This window comes from Lissotriton helveticus, chromosome 10, assembly GCF_964261635.1.
Source record: "Lissotriton helveticus chromosome 10, aLisHel1.1, whole genome shotgun sequence".
Lineage (NCBI taxonomy): Eukaryota > Metazoa > Chordata > Amphibia > Caudata > Salamandridae > Lissotriton > Lissotriton helveticus.
Window position 1 is genome coordinate 681,082,919 of NC_136071.1, and position 21,846 is coordinate 681,104,764.

The following is a 21,846-nucleotide window of genomic DNA, read 5'->3' on the forward strand; positions in this document are numbered from 1 at the left end:
CTATGCTTTGTTATGCTATGCTATGTTTTGTTATGCTATGCCTTGTTTTGTTGTGTTTATTATGCTATGCTTTGTTTTGCTATGCTATGTTTTGTTATGCTATGTTATGCTATGCTATGCTTTGTTATGCTATGTTTTGTTATGCTATGCTAAGATTTGTTTTGTTATGCTATGCTATGTTGTGTTTTATTATGCTATGCTATGCTATGTTTTGTTATGCTATGCTATGTTTTGCTATGCTTTGCAATGCTATGTTTTGTTATGTATGCTATGTTTTGTTGTGTTTTGTTAAGCTATGCAATGTTTTGTTGTGTTTTGCTATGTTTTGTTATGCTATGCTTTGTTTTATGTTATGTTATGCTATGTTTTCCTATGTTATGCTATGTTTTGTTCTGCTATGTTTTGTTGTGTTTTGTTATGCTATGCTATGTTTTGTTCTACTATGGTATGTTTTGTTTTGCTATGCTTTGTTATGTTATGCTATGCTTTGTTTTGTTATGCTGTTTTATTATGCTATGCTATGTTTTGTTGTGTTTTGTTATGCTATGCTATGCTTTGATGTGTTTTGCTATGCTATGTTTTGTTTTGTTTTGTTATGCTATGTTTTGTTTTACTATCCTATGCTTTGTTTTGTTATGCTATGCTGGTGAGAGTGTGTGAGTGTGTGTGAGGGTGAGTGAGGGTGAGGGGGTGTGAGGGTGAGGGGGTGTGAGGGTGAGGGTGTGTGAGTGAGGCCGTGTGAGTGTGAGGGTGAGGGGGTGAGAGGGGAGAGGGTGAGGGGGTGTGAGGGTGAGGGGGTGTGAGGGTGAGGGGGTGTGAGGGGGTGTGAGGGTATGAGGGTGAGTGAGGGTGTGTGAGGGTGAGGGGGTGAGGGTGTGTGAGGGTGAGGGGGTGAGGGGGTGTGAGGGGGTGTGAGAGTGTGTGAGGGTGAGTGAGGGTGTGTGAGGGTGAGAGGGTGAGGGGATGTGAGGGTGAGTGAGGGTGTGTGAGGGTGAGTGAGGGTGTGTGAGGGTGAGTGAGGGTGTGTGAGGGTGTGTGAGGGTGAGGGTGTGTGAGGGTGAGGGTGTGTGAGGGTGAGGGGGTGTGAGGGTGTGTGATGGTGAGGGTGTGTGAGGGTGAGGGGTGTGAGGGTGAGGGGGTGTGAGGGTCTGTGAGGGTGTGAGGGTGAGGTGGTGTGAGGTGAGGGGGTGTGAGGGTGAGGGGGAGTGAGGGGTGTGAGGGTGTGTGAGGGGGTGTGAGGGGGAGGGGGTATGAGGGGGAGGGGGTGTGTGAGGGGGAGGGTGTGGGGTTGTGAGGGTGAGGGGGTGTGAGGGTGTGAGGGTGAGGGTGGGAGGGTGAGAGGGTGAGGAAGGTTGAGGGAGGGTGAGGGTGACGGGGGTGAGTGTGATGGGGGTGAGGGTGAGGGTGTGTAAGGGTGAGGGGGTGTGAGGGTGAGGGGGTGTGAGGGTGTGTGAGGGTGAGGGTGTGTGAGGGTGAGGGTGTGTGAGGGTGAGGGGGTGTTTGAGGGAGAGTGTGAGGGTGAGAATGTGAGGGTGAGGGGGTGTGAGGGTGAGGGGGTGTGAGGGTGAGAGGGTGTGTGAGGGTGAGAGGGTGTGATGGTGAGAGGGTGTGAGGGTGAGGGTGTGGGGTGTGAGGATGAGGGTGAGGGGGTGTGAGGGTGAGGGGGTGAGAGGTTGTGTGAGGGTGAGAGGGTGTGTGAGGGTGAGAGGGTGTGTGAGGGTAAGAGGGGGTGAGAGGGTGTGTGAGGGTGAGAGGGTGTGTGAGGGTGAGAGGGTGAGTGAGGGTGTGTGAGGGTGAGGGGGTGTGAGGGTGAGGATGAGGGGGTATGAGGGTGATGGGGTGTGACAGTGATGGGGTGTGAGAGTGAAGGGGTGTGAGGGTGAGGAGGTGTGTGAGGGTGAGGGGGTGAGGGTGAGGGGGTTTGAGGATGAGGTGGTGTGAGGGTAAGGAGGTGTGGGGTTGTGAGGGGTAAGGGTGAGTGAGGGTGAGAGGGTTGTGAGGGTGAGGGTGTGAGGGTGAGTGAGGTTGTGTGAGGGTGTGTGAGGGTGAGAGGGGGTGTGAGGGTGAGGGTGTGTGAGGGTGAGGGTGTGTGAGGGGGTGTGAGAGTGAGGGGGTGTGCGGGTGAGGGGGGGTGAGAGTGGGGGTGTGAGGGTGTGTGTGAGGGGGTGTGGGGTTGAGGGTGAGGGTGAGGGGGTGCGAGGGTGAGGTGGTGTGTGAGGGTGTGTGAGGGTGAGGGGGTGTGAGGGTGGGTGAGAGGGTGTGTGAGGGTGAGGGTGAGAGGGTGTGTGATGGTGAGGGTGTGAGGGAGGGTGAGGGGATGTGAGGGTGAGGGGGTGTGAGGGTGAGAGGGGGTGTGTGGGTGAGGAGGTGTGTGAGGATGAGGGGGTGAGGGTGAGGGGGTGTGAGGGTGAGGGTGAGGGTGAGGGGGTGTGAGGGTGAAGATGTGTGGGGGTGTGAGGGGGTGAGGGTGAGTGAGGGTGAGGGGGGTGAGGGTGTGAGGGTGAGTGAGGGTGTGTGAGGGTATGTGAGGGTGTGAGGGTGAGTGAGGGTGTGTGAGGGTGTTTAAGGGTGAGAGGGTGTGAGGGTGTTTAAGGGTGAGAGGGTGTGAGGGTGTGTGAGGGTGAGGAGGTGTGAGGGTGAGGGTCCGAAGTAAATGGTGGCAGGGCAGACATCATAAGACAGAGAGAAGAGAAAGCATGGTGACTGCGTTGGTCAGTTTCAGAATATAGAAAAGGAGGGGGTTCGCGTTTTGCGTCCCCGTCTGCTGCACTGCTTCTTAGATAAGGAACCATTCCTCGTGCATGAAGTTTTATTCCTGCTGTAGTCCAACCATATAATCAATAGTATTCCAAAATGTATTTATTATTTTTGGATTTTGTTTAAGAAACGCTGGTGCATGATGGGGCAGGTAGTTTTTCTAGTTAAAAACACACACGGTGACCGATCCAGATCATGTGATGGCAATTAAGGAAGAGGCGGGTAAACACGCGGGTTGAGGTTTTAAGAACAAGTCAGGAGGGGAACTTTAGGTTGATGGGACTGTGGCTAAGCTCATGGCATATGAAGGAAAAAGACTCGCTATAAGCCGCTGGCTTTTTGTATATTACCAGGTATTTTTTACATCCATATTTAGAGGCTTGACTTTAAGACTAACTAGGGGTGTGGGGAGAGTACATTATTCCGATTAAGTCTTTGAATTCAGGTATGGGTAAACATGAGGGTGAGGTTAAATCGAAGGGGCCGTTGCGAACATTGTGCGATTAAACTGCATACTCGGTAAAGGTTACTGTGGGTCAAGAGAGGTTTCTTGAACGCTGATGAATTTATCTGTATTAATTTTATGAATTGAATTTGTTATTTTTAGACACTGGTTGATGTGGCCCTTTATTTATTTTTTTCAGTACCCCTGAGGAAGAACTAAAAGTTCGAAATGCATTGGGTGATAATACTGGTTTGTTCGTAACAATGTTGGAAGCACATGTCTGTGTAAAAGCCTTGGCAACATCAGACATTTGAAAATGCTAAATAAAACATTTTAAGTACCACCTGGCTGTCTCCGGAGTGATCCACTTTTGAAGTATACTTGAAACATGAGAACGATGGTAAAATTTTGGAATACTATTGAATATATGGTTGGACTACAGCAGGAATAAAACTTCATGCACGAGGAATGGTTCCTTATCTAAGAAGCAGTGCAGCAGACGGGGACGCAAAACGCGAACCCCCTCCTTTTCTATATTCAGACTACTGTGTTGGGACAAACACAGTTCTGTTTTGCACGCAACTATCTAAAAGTTTAAAAGGATGAAACGGAAAAAGCAATTAAAGGGAAGGTGTGCACACGCTATTCTTTCCAATTGGGCAGTTTCAGAAGCAGGAGGGGCAGAGTCAGCACAGTCTGCGAGGGATCAACGTGTCTAGAGGCAAAGCATAGCGGATGTAGCATTGCAGCTAGCAAGTCGGGTGTTTTCAAGCTGAGTGTCCCTAGAGAGATGGCAAGACAGCAACAGCATTTGAGGAGCAAGGCTACTGTAAACAAGCACAGTAGGCTTTCACTTTTGTCCAGAAAATAAAATGAGAAAGGTGCATAGAACGCCGAACAAAACACGTCTTCCCCGCCAGTGGCGGCTGGTGACTTTTGAAAGTAGTGTGTCGTAAAAGTTGGGGTGAGTGTTGTGCCGCGAGTGAGCCTGACTGTCATAAGGGAAGTTTGGAGGGGTTCTCGTACAACAAGAAAACATTGTTAGTACATACCATCGTCCCTAAGCAACACACCGACTGGAAAGGTCGACCATTGCATAGACCAACGACCGTTAGCCACAATGACCATGCAGCAGAGCCTTTAGAAGTTGGATCAGTTTGCACACTTTGTATAGCTTCCAAAAATCACTGGTGGGCTGCAAGAATGTAAACACGTAGGTGTCACACGGTTCGAGTCAGTTCTAGACTACACGATTTAGAGAAACTAACGTATAGCGCGATAAAAGAAATACACATTCATTTAATATTTTTCCTAAAAGCGATAAAAGAAATATACTTTCATTGAAGATTTTTCCTAAAAGCGTCATACTGCGAGGACTGCTGTGTATTGACTCAAGAAACCTGCCCAACATTGCATTCATAGATTTACCATTAGTGGTAGACCTGGGAATGCATCAAAATGTTACGCCTCCTCAGGTGAGGCGTAACGAGGAGAAATATCTTTATTTCTCCTCATTCTTTCCTCTTTCTAACTGTGCGGCATTCTGCAGCACACATAGAAAGAGGAAAATGCCTCTGAGGATTGTTTTTGTGCAGGAAGGTGACCCTTCCTGCACAAAAACATTCTTATCTACAGCGCAGGCACCTTTGCACCATGACGCAAGGGTGCCTGCATTGGTGCTAGGCTGCTAATTGTGCGCCATTTGAGGCAGAAGACAGCAATGCGCCATATTTTGATAGCTATGGCGCATTCCTGCTCTCCTTTTTTCATGCAGCACAGCAAGGTGTCTTTCTGCATCGAGATTCGTGAAAGTTTGATAAATATGAACCTATTTCCCAGAGCAAACTATTTGCTGAGTGTGGTAAATGCCCCTGATGCCCAGTTTGTAAAGGGATAATAAAGAATTACATATGGAAAGAAGTGCTTTTTACATCTATTTCCACCTTTGCACTCAATCCTTCTGTCAAGAGGGAACAGAAGGATTGTGTGCAAATATTAAGCGTAGTGGTTCTGCCGCGGGGGATCATGCCAATGCTGAGCACTGCCAAAACCTGATGAAGAGGAACCACTTTGGAGGATCTATTTCTAAATGCAGAGATTTCTACAGGTTTACTCCTAATACATTTGGGGCCAGATGTGCAAAGGTTTTTTGTGGGTGCAAATGGATTTTAGACCCATTTGCGCCAGCAAAGAACCAGTGGCCCATGTACTAATCCTAATTTGCGTGTTGCAAATCAATTTGCGCCTCGCAAAATAGGATTAGCGATTCACTGTTAGGAAGGGGCGTTCCAAGAGCAATCCTTCCTAATAGCAAATCCTTAAGCTATGTAAGAATGTTTTGCGACCACAATTGCGGTCGCAAAACACTTGCAGTTTACCACACTTCTCAGAAGGGTAGTGTAGCACCCGCAAACGGGAAGGGGTCCCCAGGGTACCCCTTCCCCTTTGTGAATGCCCCCCAACAACGTACCTGGTCCGATCATTCGGTTATCGAATTCTTTATTCAGGACCCAAAAAAAACTAAATCAGTTACATTTCAAACTTGCAGGCAGTGACAGAAAGTCTCCTTGGAGAGTTTTCAAACCTCCTTTTTAAGGCCTCAAGATTCTGTATTGGACAATATAGAGGAAGCATTGGATAAATATAACTCTCCTGTCTCAATGGCCATTGATCACATTGCGCCTTTAAAATCCCTCTCGAGTTATCCTAAACGCCCTCAGGCTGTTTGGCTCGCAACTCAGTTGAGAGTCCTAAAACAACTTTGCAGGAAATATGAGAGAATCTGGCGTGCTTCCCATGATGAGAAGGGCAGAGATCGGTTTTATACCACTCTGTCCAGCTATAAAAGGAACATAAAATTAGCACGAAAAACCCATATAGCATCTCAATTAGCCCAGGCAGGCAAGCTCTGTATCAAATTCTTCAGTCCTTCATCTGCCCCAAGGCATGTGAAAGTTTGGAGGCCCCTTCCCAATTGTTGTGTAATGATATTGGTCTTTATTTTTCGCAAAAAATAGAGCTTATCAATGAAAAAATCACCTTGGCAGGAAACCAGCTGCAGATCCCAATGGCTTTTGACCAAATTGTTTCCGATAAATCCCCTGCTGTTAGAGCACTTTCCCACACTTGCATTAGCAGAGATCGAACTATTGATTCACAAGATAAAATCAGGATACCCTTCTGGCCTTATTCCAGCTAAAGTTATCCCTCCCCTGGCTAAACATCTGTCTCCATCTATGCAATCCCTTATTAATCTCTCCCTAAAAGAAGGCCATGTACCACTAGAATGGAAAGTTGCACAGGTTAGACCGATCCGCAAGAACACTAAAGTCCCGTGGACTGATCTTTCCAACCTTCGCCCTATCTCGCTCCTTCCGTTTCTGAGCATATTAATGGAGAAACATGTCAACACTCATCTCTCCAGCCATGTCGAACTTACGGGCTGTTTAGATCCCTCCCAGTCTGGCTTTAGGCCCAAATACAGCAGTGAATAAGCACTACTAGTGGTCACAGATAACATCAGGATGACCCTAGACAAGGGCAACTCTATGATTTTGGTGCTGTTGGACCGATCTGCGGCGCTCAACACAGTCTTACTCAGCATTTTGCTCAAAAGACTAAAAGAGATCGGACTAAGGAAATAAGCCTTACAGTGGATGGCGAGCTTTCTATCAGATCACTCCCAGATTGCCAACCTATGCCCGTATCATTCGGCTCGTACAGAATTGTCCAAGGGAGTTCCTCAGGGCTCATGTTTGAGCCCTACATTGTTTAGCATCTATATTTCTCCCTTGGCCAATCTTCTGAGGAGGCATGGGTTTATTCCTATATCCTATGCCGACGACATTCAGTTGCTCTTTCCATTCGACAAATGTACCTCTTCTGTGCAGTTGGCCTTCAGAGCTATATTCCACTGGATGAATAGTAATTACCTCCAGTGTAATGTGGGAAAAACAGAGATTATGCTCTTCGGAGAGGCCCCTTTCCTATGGACACCAGAATGGTGGCCGATCGATCTAGGCCCCCATCCTGCTCCCAAGCTTACAGTTAAAAACCTGGGTATCCATCTGGATCAAGCCCTCATCCTGAAGGAGTATGCTGACCAGACAGCAGGTTCCTGTTTCCATATAATGGGAAACAACCTTTACAACGCAACTTTTACAACGCACTATACAACGCAACATCCATTACATCGCATGCCATTACAACGCAACCATTACAATGCATGACACTACAACGCATACCACTACAACGCATGTCATTACAACGCATACCAATACAACGCATGTCATTACAACACATAACATTACAACGCATAACATTACAATGCATAGTACCCTTACACTATCCAACACTTACCCTACTGTTGCACCCCCTGGAGTTAGAATAGTAATTTTACCCCTACACTATCCAACACTTACCCTACTGTTGCACCCCCCTGGAGTTAGAATAGTTATTTTTACCCCTACACTATCCAACACTTACCCTACTGTTGCACCTCCCTGGAGTTAGAATAGTAATTTTTACCCCTACACTATCCAATACTTACCATAAATGCAATGTAATGTTATGCGTTGTAATGGTATGCGTTGTAAAGGTAGTATGCGTTGTAATGGCATGCGTTATAATGGAATGCGTTGTAATGGATGTTGCATTGTAAAAAATGCGTTGTAAAGGTATGCGATGTAAAAGTATGTGTTGTAACGTCATACAACCCATATAATAGGCCTGCTCCGTAGAGTCTTCCCTTTGCTCCCTGACTCTACCCAGAAAACTTTAGTCCAGGCGCTTGTACTAAGCCCTCTGGACTACTGTAATGAACTGCTGATCTCCGCCAATGCTGCCTCACTGAGCAGACTGCAGGTAGTCCAGAATACGGCGGCGCGATTGGTCCTCAATGTTCCCTCCAGGACCCCTCCTCGTACTCTTCTTATGAAGCTGCACTGGCTCCCTATCCCACAACGGGTCAGATTTAAAATCTGCTGCACTATTCATAAGTCACTGATTATTCTGGGTCCCTCTTACCTCTCGGAGAAATTCACGCCATATGTACTTTCTAGATCTCTCCGCTCGAGTGCCAAACATCTTCTTGTAGTGCCTCGAGTGAGAAAGGCTCGATTAGGAGGAAGAGCTCTTTCCCATCTTGGCCCTCGATACTGGAATGAGCTTCCCATGATTTTGAGACAATACATTGATCACCTATAATTTAGGAAGCTGCTCAAGACTACTCTTCTCTGCACTTGATTTTGCTGTAGCTGTAACACCCTCACGGCCGATCCTAAGCGCAGAGATACCCCTTCGGGGGTCGATTCAAGCGCTATGTAATAAATAAATAAATGCGCAAATATTTTGAAAGTGCTGCCCTTAAAAAATGAAACTGAAAAGTTTAATTTTCTTTTTATAAACGCATCTCGTTTTCCTTGAAGAAAAATGGGCTGCATAAAAAAAAAAGATTTTATTTAAAAGCAGTCGCGGACATGGAGGTCTGCTGACTCCAGCTGGCCACCATCCCTGGGAGTGCCAACCACCCTCTATGGGGTCAAAAAATGCGACAGCCTCATTAATATGCATGAGGCATGCAATTTGAGACCCCATTGGGAATCACAAACAGTGTCTCAGACACTGTTGTGCATCCCAATTAGCAAGTCGCAAATTGCGAGTCGCAAATGCGATGCAATTTGCAACTCGCTAATTGGCGGGTCGTACATCTGGCCCTAGGGCAGGTATTCTCAGTCGCAATTTTCTAGGGAATAGGGCCTCAGTACAGTTGCACAGGTTCAAGAAGTCAGAAATACAGAACAACCACTTGGTAGGGTCTAACCACTCTTAGGGGCTTACGCCGTGTGTCACTTTTTATCACAGAAAAAGTGATGTTCTGGAGGCGCAAGAGACTTCTAAATAGGTCCCTTACCATGCCTGTTTTATCAGAAGTGTGCTTTCATGCTCAGTTAGAACAAAAAAATAAATATGTTAACCGTAGCTCCACAATCCCGCAAATCTGTGCAGCCAATGGTATTTGAAGAAGGGAAGATAAGCACTGCAGTGTGTGCACAAAGTCGGAACCTCCTTCATCCTTCGTGCAGAGTTTGTGATGTGTGGCGCCCACGATATATGGTAAAGGCGTGGGAGTGTGTAAGTCAGGAAGTGCGTTCCTTGCTGTATGAGGAAACATGTGCTTCTCCTCAGTATCTGAACATAAACATAAAAATCATTAAGATCAAGAGACGCTTTCATCTTTTATTTGCCTTATAAAGTAAATCAATTTATTTTACAACAGTATATCTTTGGCTATTAATGAGGGCATTGCAGTAGGACTGGAAGGAAGGATGTATGTCTTGCAAGACAGCGGGGGCGTAAAATGGAGATTCTTCGAGAGCAGGTTAACACAGAGGCTAGACTTAGGGACCTATTTACTAGAAAATGTTGAAGCGCTGTGTTGCAAGCCATCTTGCTGCGCTGAGCTATCATTAGGATAGTGCAAGGAAGCGTTGTATTTACAGAAATATGACGCATCCCTGTGCTTTCCTCTGTGCTGGCGCACAATTGGCTGCCTAGCGCCAAACCAGGCACCCTTGCACCATGTGCGTTGCAGGCATTATTGTTTTTGTGCAGGAAGGGAATCCTTCCTGTACAAAAACAATAATTGATAGTGCTTTCCTCCTAGTGTGCTACAGAATGCAGCACACATAGAAAGCAAAAACAAGCATTGGAAATGCAATAGGTCTCGCAGCATTAGAGTTAGTGCTTTTAGAATTGTTTATGGGTTTTTTGTTGTAAATCTTTAGCATTTTTATTTCTTGTAGCCAATGCTAAAGAATTACAAATCAAAAAAGCCATAAACAATTGTAAAAGCTTTAACTAAAAATCCTCTGAGACCTATTGCACTGTGTGAGGGTGAGGTGTTGAGGGTGAGTGAGGGTGAGGGTGAGTGAGGGGTTGAGGGTGAGTGAGGGGTTGAGGGTGAGTGAGAGTGAGAGTGAGTGAGGGTGAGGGTGAGTGAGGGTGATTGTGAGTTAGGGTGAGGTGTTGAGGGTGGGTGAGGGTGAGGGTGAGGGGTTGAGGGTGAGTGATGATGAGTGAGGGTGAGTGAGGGGTTGAGGGTGAGTGAGGGTGAGTGAGGGTGAGTGAGGGTGAGTGAGGGTGAGTGAGTGTGAGTGAGGGTGAGTGAGGGTGAGTGAGGGTGAGTGAGAGTGAGTGAGGGTGAGGTGTTGAGGGTGAGGGGTTGAGGGTGAGGTGTTGAGCGTGAGGTGTTGAGGGTGAGGTGTTGAGGGTGAGGTGTTGAGGGTGAGGGGTTGAGGGTGAGTGAGTGTGAGTGAGTGAGGGTGAGGTGTTGAGGGTGAGTGAGTGAGGTTGAGGGGTTGAGAGTGAGTGAGGGTGAGGTGTTGAGGGTGAGGAGTTGAGGGTGAGGGGGTGAGGGGTTGAGGGTGAGGGGTTGAGGGTGAGGGCGAGTGAGGGTGAGGGGGTGAGGGGTTGAGGGGGTGAGGGTGAGGTGTTGAGGGTGAGTGAGTGAGGGTGAGGCTGAGGTGTAGAGTGTGAGTGAGAGTAAGAGTGAGGGTGATTGAGGGTTTCAGTGTTAGTGAGGGTGAGGGGTTGAGGGTGAGTGAGGGTGAGGGTGAGTGAGGGTGAGGGTGAGTGAGGGTGAGGGGTTGAGGGTGAGTGAGGGTGAGGGGTTGAGGGTGGGTGAGGGTGAGTGAGGGTGAGGGGTTGAGGGTGAGTGAGGGTGAGTGAGGGTGAGGGGTTGAGGGTGAGTGAGGGTGAGGGTGAGTGAGGGTGAGGGTGAGTGAGGGTGAGGGTGAGTGAGGGTGAGTGAGGGTGAGGGGGTGAGGGTGAGTGAGGGTGAGTGAGGGTGAGTGAGGGAGGGTGAGGGGTTGAGGGGGAGGGGTCGAGGGGGAGGGGTCGAGGGTGAGTGAGGGTGAGGGGTTGAGGGTGAGTGAGGGTGAGGGGTTGAGGGTGAGTGAGGGTGAGGGGTTGAGGGTGAGTGAGGGTGAGGGTGGGTGAGGGTGAGTGAGGGTGAGGGTGGGTGAGGGGTTGAGGGTGAGTGAGGGTGAGTGAGGGTGAGTGAGGGTGAGGGGTTGAGGGTGAGTGAGGGTGAGTGAGGGTGAGGGTGAGTGAGGGTGAGGGGTTGAGGGTGAGTGAGGGTGAGGGGTTGAGGGTGGGTGAGGGTGAGTGAGGGTGAGGGGTTGAGGGTGAGTGAGGGTGAGTGAGGGTGAGGGTGAGTGAGGGTGAGGGGTTGAGGGTGAGTGAGGGTGAGGGGTTGAGGGTGAGTGAGGGTGAGTGAGGGTGAGTGAGGGTGAGGGGTTGAGGGTGAGTGAGGGTGAGTGAGGGTGAGGGTGAGTGAGGGTGAGGGGTTGAGGGTGAGTGAGGGTGAGGGGTTGAGGGTGGGTGAGGGTGAGTGAGGGTGAGGGGTTGAGGGTGAGTGAGGGTGAGTGAGGGTGAGGGGTTGAGGGTGAGTGAGGGTGAGGGTGAGTGAGGGTGAGGGTGAGTGAGGGTGAGGGTGAGTGAGGGTGAGTGAGGGTGAGGGGGTGAGGGTGAGTGAGGGTGAGTGAGGGAGGGTGAGGGGTTGAGGGGGAGGGGTCGAGGGGGAGGGGTCGAGGGTGAGTGAGGGTGAGGGGTTGAGGGTGAGGGGTTGAGGGTGAGTGAGGGTGAGGGGTTGAGGGTGAGTGAGGGTGAGGGGTTGAGGGTGAGTGAGGGTGAGGGGTTGAGGGTGAGTGAGGGGTTGAGGGTGAGGGGTTGAGGGTGAGTGAGGGTGAGGTGTTGAGGGTGAGTGAGGGTGAGGGTGAGTGAGGGTGAGGGGTTGAGGGTGAGTGAGGGTGAGGGTGAGTGAGGGTGAGGGGTTGAGGATGAGGGGTTGAGGATGAGGGGTTGAGGGTGAGGGGTTGAGGGTGAGTGAGGGGTTGAGGGTCGCTGCATCCCATCTTCCGTATTGGGGAACAAAGGAACGATCCGAGCAAGCTCCCTGTCGGGTCATTCTTAAACGCCCCTTTGAAAGCACGTCAGCGGCAGTGTTGAGCGCCAGAAGGATTCGCTTCAGGGAAGAAGAGCTGGCCGCTTTGTTTCGGCGACTGCAATCCAGGAATGTGAAGTCAGGCGAACTTGAAAAATAAAAGTCTGGAAAAATGAAATCTTTCTGCCCTAATTTCCCCCAAAAGAGCCTCCATTCGCCTTGGTCAGGTTTTACGTTGCACATCTGATAGAAATGCTGGATCGCCGTTTACAGGGGCACGTCCTGCCTCTCCGCAGAAAGTACGTTTCTATTTCCAGGAAATAAGTGAGCGGCGCCAGACAGTGATGTCATCCAAGAAGTGCAACAGAGAAGCCACCACCACTGGATGCAGGACGCATGCCTCGTAAAAGAAGCAACCTAACCCAAATCTGAGAGATCTAATACCGCATTAAAAAACAATGGCAAGTAAAAAAAACAAGCCATAATTGCTGCAAAATACATGTCGGGCGGAACACTATGCTAAGCACAGATTTTTAGCCTAGGTGTGTTTAAGCAACGCACTTAATTACTTTGGCCATGGCCCTCTGTGAGACCACCACCCCTGTGTTTTCATCTCACTTAAAGCCCTGCTGGGGAAACACTTTGAACCTAGCCTGCCTCAGCTTTTAGCGTGTGCTCTGTGGCTGTTTTTCATAAACAATTTCATGTGTCACATCTTTATTGGCGTGTTAATTAAAAAGCATTGCAATTATAGAATAAAAGCAAAAGGGCACTGGCAGTTCAACAGAGCTTTCAGACATATGTATAACCATAGAAGGACATTAAAACGTTTGAGATGAAAAGTGACCATCATCTGCAAGGCTATTTTAGTGCAACTGAGAATGAAAGTGGAATTCGGCACCAGTTTTCAAAGCACCAATGGAGATTGCATGCACCGTGCGACATTCCCAAGAATAAGCATCAGCAGTCCGAAGTAGTAAAACATAAGAGTTCGCTGCACACAGATTCCTACCTTGAGTCGCAACAGCTCCGGCTCAACTAACAATGTAGAGGGGACACTTTGCCAATCAGCGCAGCTCTTCTCATCGGGCCGACCCACAGCGGGAGGCAGACTTGTGCAAACTAGGCACCGTCGAGCCCCTATTTCTCTTGTGAATCACACGTACATGCAAAGCACGCAAAAACTTCTTTGAAGGAACATGGTAGCGACCTATCGACTTTGTCAGTGACTAATTCAAGTTGTTCCGCTGTCTGGCACTTCAGAGCCATTTGGATAGGGCAAGTAGCATAGCGACGGACTTTAACAAAACGGAGGGAAGAGAGGGGAGGGGGGAGGAGAAATGCGACACGGCGGGAAGGGGAGGGGGCGGAGCGGGTCAAATAAACAAACAAGCCGGAGGGAAGAGAGGGGAGGGGGGAGGAGAAATGCGACACGGCGGGAAGGGGAGGGGGCGGAGCGGGTAAACAAAGACGGACGTGCACGCGCTTTTAAGCTCAATGCGCATGCGCATTGAGCTTAAAAGTCACGGGCACTGCAAGGAATCGCCACGATTCCTTGCAGTGTGGATAAAGAGTAGATAAGTCGCAATACTCTCGCCTTGCTCGATGCGCATGCGCATCGACAGGCGAGACCTAACAAAGGAGAAACAAAGGGATTTCTCTTCGTTGAGCCACTTTAACATCTCCTCTGAGGAGGCGTTAGAATTTGACGCATTCCCAGGTTTACAAAACCTTGTAAATCTGGAAATGTGTCAGATTCCATGGGTGTTGCGTGAGAACACACACAGCAACACCTGTGGAACACCACTTTCATAAATATTAATGCGTGAAAGGGGGGCATAATTACAGGGCCATGAAAAGCCACACAGGGTGGTTTTACATGGCCTTGTAAATATGGGCCAGCTCAGCACACTGTGCCTCCGGAGCGTCACAAAAGTGACGTTCCGGCGTTGTAAAAGTGTTGCAGTGGTATTGTAAATATGCCCCTTAGATTTTGTTTTATCGCAATTGGTTATTGCCATTTCTTTGTATGCAATTTAGGTCGTGTTGTGTTCATTTGCGAAATTTCTGTTTTTGCATGTTTCTATTCTTTTTACTGCTTCTGCTATTTTACATTGCAAATTGTTTATTTTTAATGGGCACGTCTATTGTTTCAAATTTTTGCCACATGTATATATTTGCAGTCATATAAAACATTAGGAAACCTATTTACAAAATGTCATATAACATGTTTCTAACACAAAATGTTTATTAATTGAATGACAGGGTACATACATCGTGCCCTTTATTTAGTGATGGAAAAATGGCACATTTTGGAGCAGCATTTCTGTTTAGGAACACAAAGGTTGCCTAAAAAAAGTAAGGAATGCATTTATGGTAAATGCCTGCCTTCATTTGATATGATCCCAGAACAAGACCTAGAGAGTTATTGGCTTAACATGGAAGCATCTTTGGCATATCTGACCACACACAGGTGTATTCTGAAGACATGTAACAGTATAAGGACTTTAATTCCATCCCTGGTTAAGTTTCTGGCAGTGCTATATATATTTTAGTGCAACTGGCTCCTTTAAGGGGACCATCTTAATGGCATCACATATTTCTCTGTCCACTTTCTGCCGGAATTTGGACCAAGTATTGCAAGCTGTGCTAATTGACATGTCTCATACATCAACTTTCTTAGGGACAATGCTGGGTTGAATGCTTTAGGAAAGTTTTTGGGTGTTAACATCCTTTCCAAACATGGTAATGTTGATTGGATGAGGGAGGGAAGACTGCCTTGATTTTATTGGACTTATCGGTAACCTTCGATACAGTTCATCATGACATCTTTAATCAACTGTCTCTCAGATGCTGGCATAAAAGGGGTAGTATTAAAGGGCCAGATGCATCAAAGGGTTTTGCCCATTCTGTGTCTATGGGAAAATGTGTTGATGCATATGGCCCTTAAAAACTCTTAAATCCTTTCTGGCAGATATAGTCCAACAAGTAATATTAGGATCATTCTCCTTGGACCCTTATAGGTTGCCATGTGGAGTACCGCAGGGATCGTCCCTAAGCCCCACCCTTTTCAATTGATATGGAATACCACTGGCTACGTTAATAAAATCTTGTGGTTTCTCGGTCATATCTTATCCTGATGACACCCAGTTAATTGTTTCAATTTCTATCAATCCAAGCGAAACAGCAGAATGCTTCAATAACTGCATGGTTCAAGTCAATAAATGGATGAGAGTGAATTGCCTCAGGTTGAACTCTGAGAAGACAGAGGTTCTTCTCCTGGGGATTGATTTTTCATTCTGGACCCTTAACTGGTGGGCAAACAATATGGGCTCTCTCCCCATACCTGTGAAGAAAGTAATCCCCTTCTATGCTCATGACGGAGCGGTTCCATCATGAGCCACGTTGAGCGTGTGCTTATGACGGAACCGCTCCTTCACGGCACCCACCCATGGGGGTAGCACTGGCGCTCCCCCTATGGGCAGCCAATCTAGCCCCCACAAAAGGGGATGCCAGCGTAAGGGTTTCCGCTGCCACCTCCGACCCCCCTTAGGCAATCCCATGACATCAGCGCGTACAGCACAGGCCGACATCATCAGGAGCAGCCGGATGCACTGGAAACCATTTGCTTCCAGGCGTCCAGCGGGAAACAGGTGAGTTTCCTTGCTCCAGTGGGGCAGGAGGGCGGAAATGGGGTTGCATTGAGACATCGGGGGAGAGGAAAGAGTTTTTCCTCTCCCCTGATGTCTCATTGCAGGGCATTCCTGCTGCACAATCGCTCATGGTGTTGCGATCTTGCAGCAGGAATGCCCCCACTAGGCACCAGGGATTTCTTTTTGAAGTAATGGAAGCGACCCCTTGGGGGCAAGGGTCGCTTCCTAAAGGAGCACAATATTCTTCAGACTTTATGCCCCCCTGGGGACAGATCGGCTGGGTTTTTGGGCTTTCTGCCCCCTGGGTGGGCAGAAATACCCAATAGAGCCAGGGATTATTAGCATTAGGTGCGGTCCCTTGGGCAAGGATCGCACCCCATTTTTGGGGGGGCAGTAGTGGCTGTTTCCTGCTTCCCCTGGGCGCAGTTTGGCCCAATTTTTAGGTCAATCTGCCCACCGGGGGAGGCAGAAAACAGCAAAATCCTGAAATGTAGTGATTGCTTTTTTTTTTTTGAATATTGGAAGCAACCCCTTGGGCAAGGGTCGTTTCTAAGGGGGAGTAACATTTGCCAATCTATTTTCTGCTCCCCTGGGGACAGATCAGCTGGGTTTTTGGCCTTTCTGCCCAGGGGGCGGCAGAAAAACCCACTAAAACCAGGGATTATTTAAATTAGGATTGGGGCGATCCCATGGGCAAGGTTTGCTCCCCATTTTTTTGGGGCAGTAGTGGCTGTTTTCTGCTTCCCCTGGGGGCAGTTTGGCCCATTTTTAGGCCAATCTGGCCCCAGGGGGGCAGAAACAGCAACAATCACTGAATGCACTGATTGTGTTTTTGTTTTGTGTAATGGAAGCGACCCCTTGGGCAAGGTCGCTTTCAAGGGGGGGTACAATTTGCCAATGTATTTTCTACCCCCCTGGGGACAGCTCAGCCCGATTTTTGGCCTTTCTGCCCCAGGGAGGGGCAGAAAACCCCACAAAAGCCAGGGATTGGTTTATTTTGGGCATGGGGGCGATCCCTTGGGCAAGGATCGCTCCCCCATTTTTTTGAGGCACTTGTGGCTGTTTTCTGCTCCACCTGGGAACAGTTTGGCCTGTTTTTTAGGCCAATTCTGCCCCCGGGGGGCAGAAAACATCCACAATCCCTGAATCTAGTGATTGTTTATTTTGGTTTTTTTCGAATGGAAGTGACCCATAGAGCAAGGGTCGCTTCCAAAGGGACTAAAATTTGTTTATGTATTTTCTAAACCAGGGACAGATCAGCCCGGTGTTTTGGCCTTTCTGTCCCCAGGGGGGAAGGACCCCACTAAAGCCAGGGATTTGTTTTTATAGTGCATGGAGGCGATCCCTTAGGGAAGGATTGCCCCCTAATTTTTTTGTTATACTTGTGGCCAGTTACTGCCCCCCCCACCCTGAACGGAGGCGTGTCAGCCCAATTTGAAGACCCATCTGCCTGGGGAGAGGGGGGAGTAGAAAACCCACCTCTACCAGGGATGTATATATATTTATGTTTTGGCATGGCCAATCGGGTAACAGTTGCCCCAGTGGGATTGGGCATTGGTTATTATTTACTTTTGGCATTTTTTCTGTCCCCCTTGGTGGTAGATTGGCCATTTGAGTAGTGACATAGCGTGTTGGATTGGTAATTGTTTTATTTCTTGTGAATTGCGATTCTAATGTTTTACTTCTCCTTTTTATTCTAGTTCGAGGCTTTTGACTGATGTTCCAGGCTGCGGTTTAGTCATTGGTGGTTCTGCAGTGCGTGTAGTTGCATGTGTTTGGTAAGAAAATGTTTTTGTACTATTAACTCTAAATGAGTTTGTAAATGGTGTAATGATAGCTGAATGTTTAGCTTTTGTTTTATTGCGTGTGGAAAACGTTTTGCATTTGTGCTTAATGTGTATTTTGGTGTCTTGTGAGAACATTTTTTGTTTTTTTCTTTCTAGTGGGATATCATTGGTTTTTGCAGTGTCTGAGCAGAGTAGGTGCTGGTGAGTGTAGCTGTCTCTTGCAAGTGAATCGTACAGTTTTTGAGTATATAGATCTTTGCGATAAAGGCACACATTTTTTTACTTACTTATTTTGCACAGTGTTGGTTGTTGTTGACTTGTTTGTGCAGTCTCCTTTCTTAGTAAGGATAATGGCTAGCCGCAGGATTACTGCTCAGCAGGTTGTTGGCATGCTTTTTGAGTCTTCCTCTGACCCTGGTTCAGAGACTTACTCTGCATCAGAGTCAGAGGAGGGAGTGGAAGATTCAGGCAGTACGTTTTCTGTCCACAAGGAATCATTGGATAATGAAGCTACTCTCAGTGCGGATGAAGCTACTCCTAGTTCGGATGAAGTGCCTGTTTTAGAGGAGAAATATATGGGGGTGGGAGCGCACACCTATCTGACGTGGATCGTTGTCTTAACCCTACTTTATACAATGTTAATACAATGGTGCAACAGTGTGACACTTGCTGTCTGTCAAGTGTGGCGTCAAAGAAACTATTAATACTGCCCAACACGGCAGTAAACACTGTGCACTATCCAAAAATGGTCCAATTGTACCCTCCTAGACAATTCAAATATTTAACCAATAATAATATAGGCTCAAACAATTGTACGATACATAATGTATTCTTTTATGTATGCCAAATCTTGTATTAGCACAGAATGTGCAATGTTACATTAGTGAAACATGTGACATAAATAGCACAAAAACAAAAACATGTCTTCATTGCATCATGAACAACATGCATAGGTATATAACAAAACAATCAATGCGATCTAAATGAATTGACAATGGATTTCAGACAAAAGTTTCAAAGTGGCCCGATGCATTTTGGGACAATGGTGTCCCTTCGTCAGGGGCAACCTGTAGAGGAAAAAATAAAAAGCACAAATGCACAAATGCATAATCGCTTAAATAGCACTTTTAGCAGACAACAACGGGTAGATACAATAACACAAGAGCTAAAAGTGAGATATTACATGAATGTATATGACAATAATTAGCTCTGTCAATGTTCTTTGCGCCCGTGGGGCAGTGAAAGATCATCACCCATGTGTAGAAAAAGGAATTGTGAGATGCGGGACAAATCATAGTGCATCATCAGGATATGTGTGACGCTAAAACCAGCAGAAACAAGCGGGAGAGAACCCAAAGGTGTGTACTAGAACCACTACAATGGGGAATCCGAACTAGAGTACCTGGCGGAAAGCGTGTCATCGACTCTGTAAGGCATATAAAAACTGAAATTATAAACAGGAAAAAGACCTTGGAGTCACATTCATATATGTGCCCTTGACGTGAACCTACCTTAAAAAATGGGGATGCTGAATCAAAACACGGAGGAAGCAGTTCCGGTCGCAAGCTGCAGGGGAAAATACACAGGGTATTTAAAAGATTGGCCACAATATAACCAATAGTATGGAAGCAAGAATAACAGCTAAACGTGTCACTCACCAGCAAGGAGACACAGTAAATGAACTCCTCCTGTAGTTAGCGATGTCAACACAGTAGTCAATGACACGCTTTCAGCCAGGTACTCTAGTTCGGATTCCCCGTTGTAGTGGTTCTAGTACACACCTTTGGGTTCTCTCCCGCTTGTTTCTGCTGATTTTAGCGTCACACATATCCAGATGATGCACTATGATTTGTCCCGCGACTCACAATTCCTTTTTCTACACATGGGTGATGATCTTTCACTGCCCCACGGGCGCAAAGAACATTGACAGTGCTAACTATTGTCATATACATTCATGTAATATCTCACTTTTACCTCTTGTGTTATGGTATCTACCCGTTGTTGCCTGCTAAAAGTGCTATTTAAGCGATTATACATTTGTGCATTTGTGATTTTAATTTTTTCCTCTACAGGTTGCCCCTGACGAAGGGACACCATTGTCCCGAAATGCATCTGGCCACTTTAAAACTTTTGTCTGAAATCTATTGTCAATTCAATTCATTTAGATCACATTGATTGTTTTGTTATATACCTATGCATGTTGTTCATGATGCAATAAAGACATGTTTTTGTTTTTGTGCTATTTATGTCACATGTTTCACTAATTTAACATTGCACATCCTGTGCTAATACAAGATTTGGCATACATAAAAGAATACATTATGTATCGTACAATTGTTTGAGCCTATATTATTATTGGTTAAATATTTGAATTGTCTAGGTGGGTCCAATTGGGCAATTTATGGATAGTGCACAGTGTTTACTGCAGTGTTGGGCAGTATTAGTAGTTTGTTTAAGAGGAGGACATTGATGTGCAGCAAGAGGCATCTGGGCTGCAGCCTGGGGCTGCAAAGCTTCCTGTTGGATGTGCTTACCTCTGGGTTGCCCCAGGCATGGTGCAGCCAGCATTGCCAGACTTTACTGGTGTTCCAGGGTGTAGAGTGAATACTGAAAACCTTTTGCCAATACATTTTTTGTCAGTTGTTAATGGACGATGTATTTTTGGAAGAGATTGTTGAGCAGGCTAATTTGTAAGCCGAGCAGTTTTTGAGGGACAGCAGTGGCAGCTTTAGGCCCCACTCTAGAGCTACCCGGTGGACTCCCACAAATCTGGAAGAGATGAAGAAGTTCTTGGGTTTAACTTTTTTGATGGGCTTGCTAAGGAAGCCATGAATGTCTTCATATTGGTCTACTAGTCCCTTGATGGCAACAGCTACATTTCCGACAGTCATGAGTCGTGATTGGTATTTGCTTCTGCTTCAGATGCTGCATTTTGTCGATAATGGTTTAGGATTGCCATTAGATCACCTTGATTGTGACTGTCTTTTTAAGATTCAGCCAGTCGTTGCTAATTTTGTAGATCAATTTTCTGAGATCTATGCTCCAGGGAAAGAAATAGCAGTGGATGAGTCTTTGGTCTTGTTCAAAGGCTGCTTGGTTTTTAGGCAATACATTCCTAGCAAGAGGGCATGCTATGGAATTAAGATGTATATGCTGTGTGACAGTAGGAGTGGACATGTCTCTAATTTCAGGGTGTACACCAGTAAGGATTCCAGGATTGACCCCCCTGGTTGTCCGTCCACTTTTGGAGTGACTGAAAAAATTGTTTGGGAACTTGGTAGAAGGCTGTTTAACAAAGGTCACCATTTATATGTAGATAACTTCTACACTGGTGTGCAGTTGTTCAGGGAATGGGCCAAAGTGGACACTGTTGCTGGTGACACAATCCACTCTAACCGTAAAGGTTTCCCAAAAGAACATTTTTGTCACAAGCTTGTGCGGGGACAGTGCAGTGTGTTGCTTAGCGAGGAACTTCTAGCTATGAAGTTTTAAGACAGGAGAGCTGTCAGCATGCTGACTACCATCCAAGATGAAACCACCTCACATGTGACTGTTTGGGGTCAGGTTGCTAAAGCGCACAAACCTGTGTGCATTTTAGACTATAATAGGCACATGGGTGGTGTTGATAGAGTAGATCAGAGGTTCGAACCTTACACTGCTCTTCATAAGGCTTACATTTGGTATAAGAAGTTGGCTATCCATCTTTTGCACTTGGCAACCTTTAATGCTTTTGTTGTATTTAAGGATTGTTGTACTGAGACAAAGATGACTTTTGCTACATTTCAGGAGTCTGTAGTAGGCAGCCTTGTTGTAGTGGAACAGGCAATTGTTGCTACAGTTGGAGTGGTGGAGGATGTGGCTAGATTGAAAGATCCCCACTTTCCTGATCACATTCCTCGCACACCCTCAAAAGACTTTGCCAGTAGGAGATATAGAGTCTGTTGGCCAAGAAGTACGTGGAAGGAGACTCGTATGTATTGCCCCGAGTGTCCTTCTAAACCTGTGGTGTGTGTTCCTGCTTGTTTTAGAATGTACCACACGCAAAATAATATTTGGGAGCATCCATGAGTGGTAAAGTGAACTGCCTGGCCTGTATTGTTTTATATATTTTTTTTCAGTTTCAAGGTTGGCATTTGTGCAATGTATTTAGTTTCAGATTTTGTGTTAGTAGTGTTGTATTTGTATCTATTCTCAATTTGTTTGTGTTTTCTTTTTTGTATAAAAAAAACCTAAATGTGATGGCTGTGTGTGTAGGCTGGT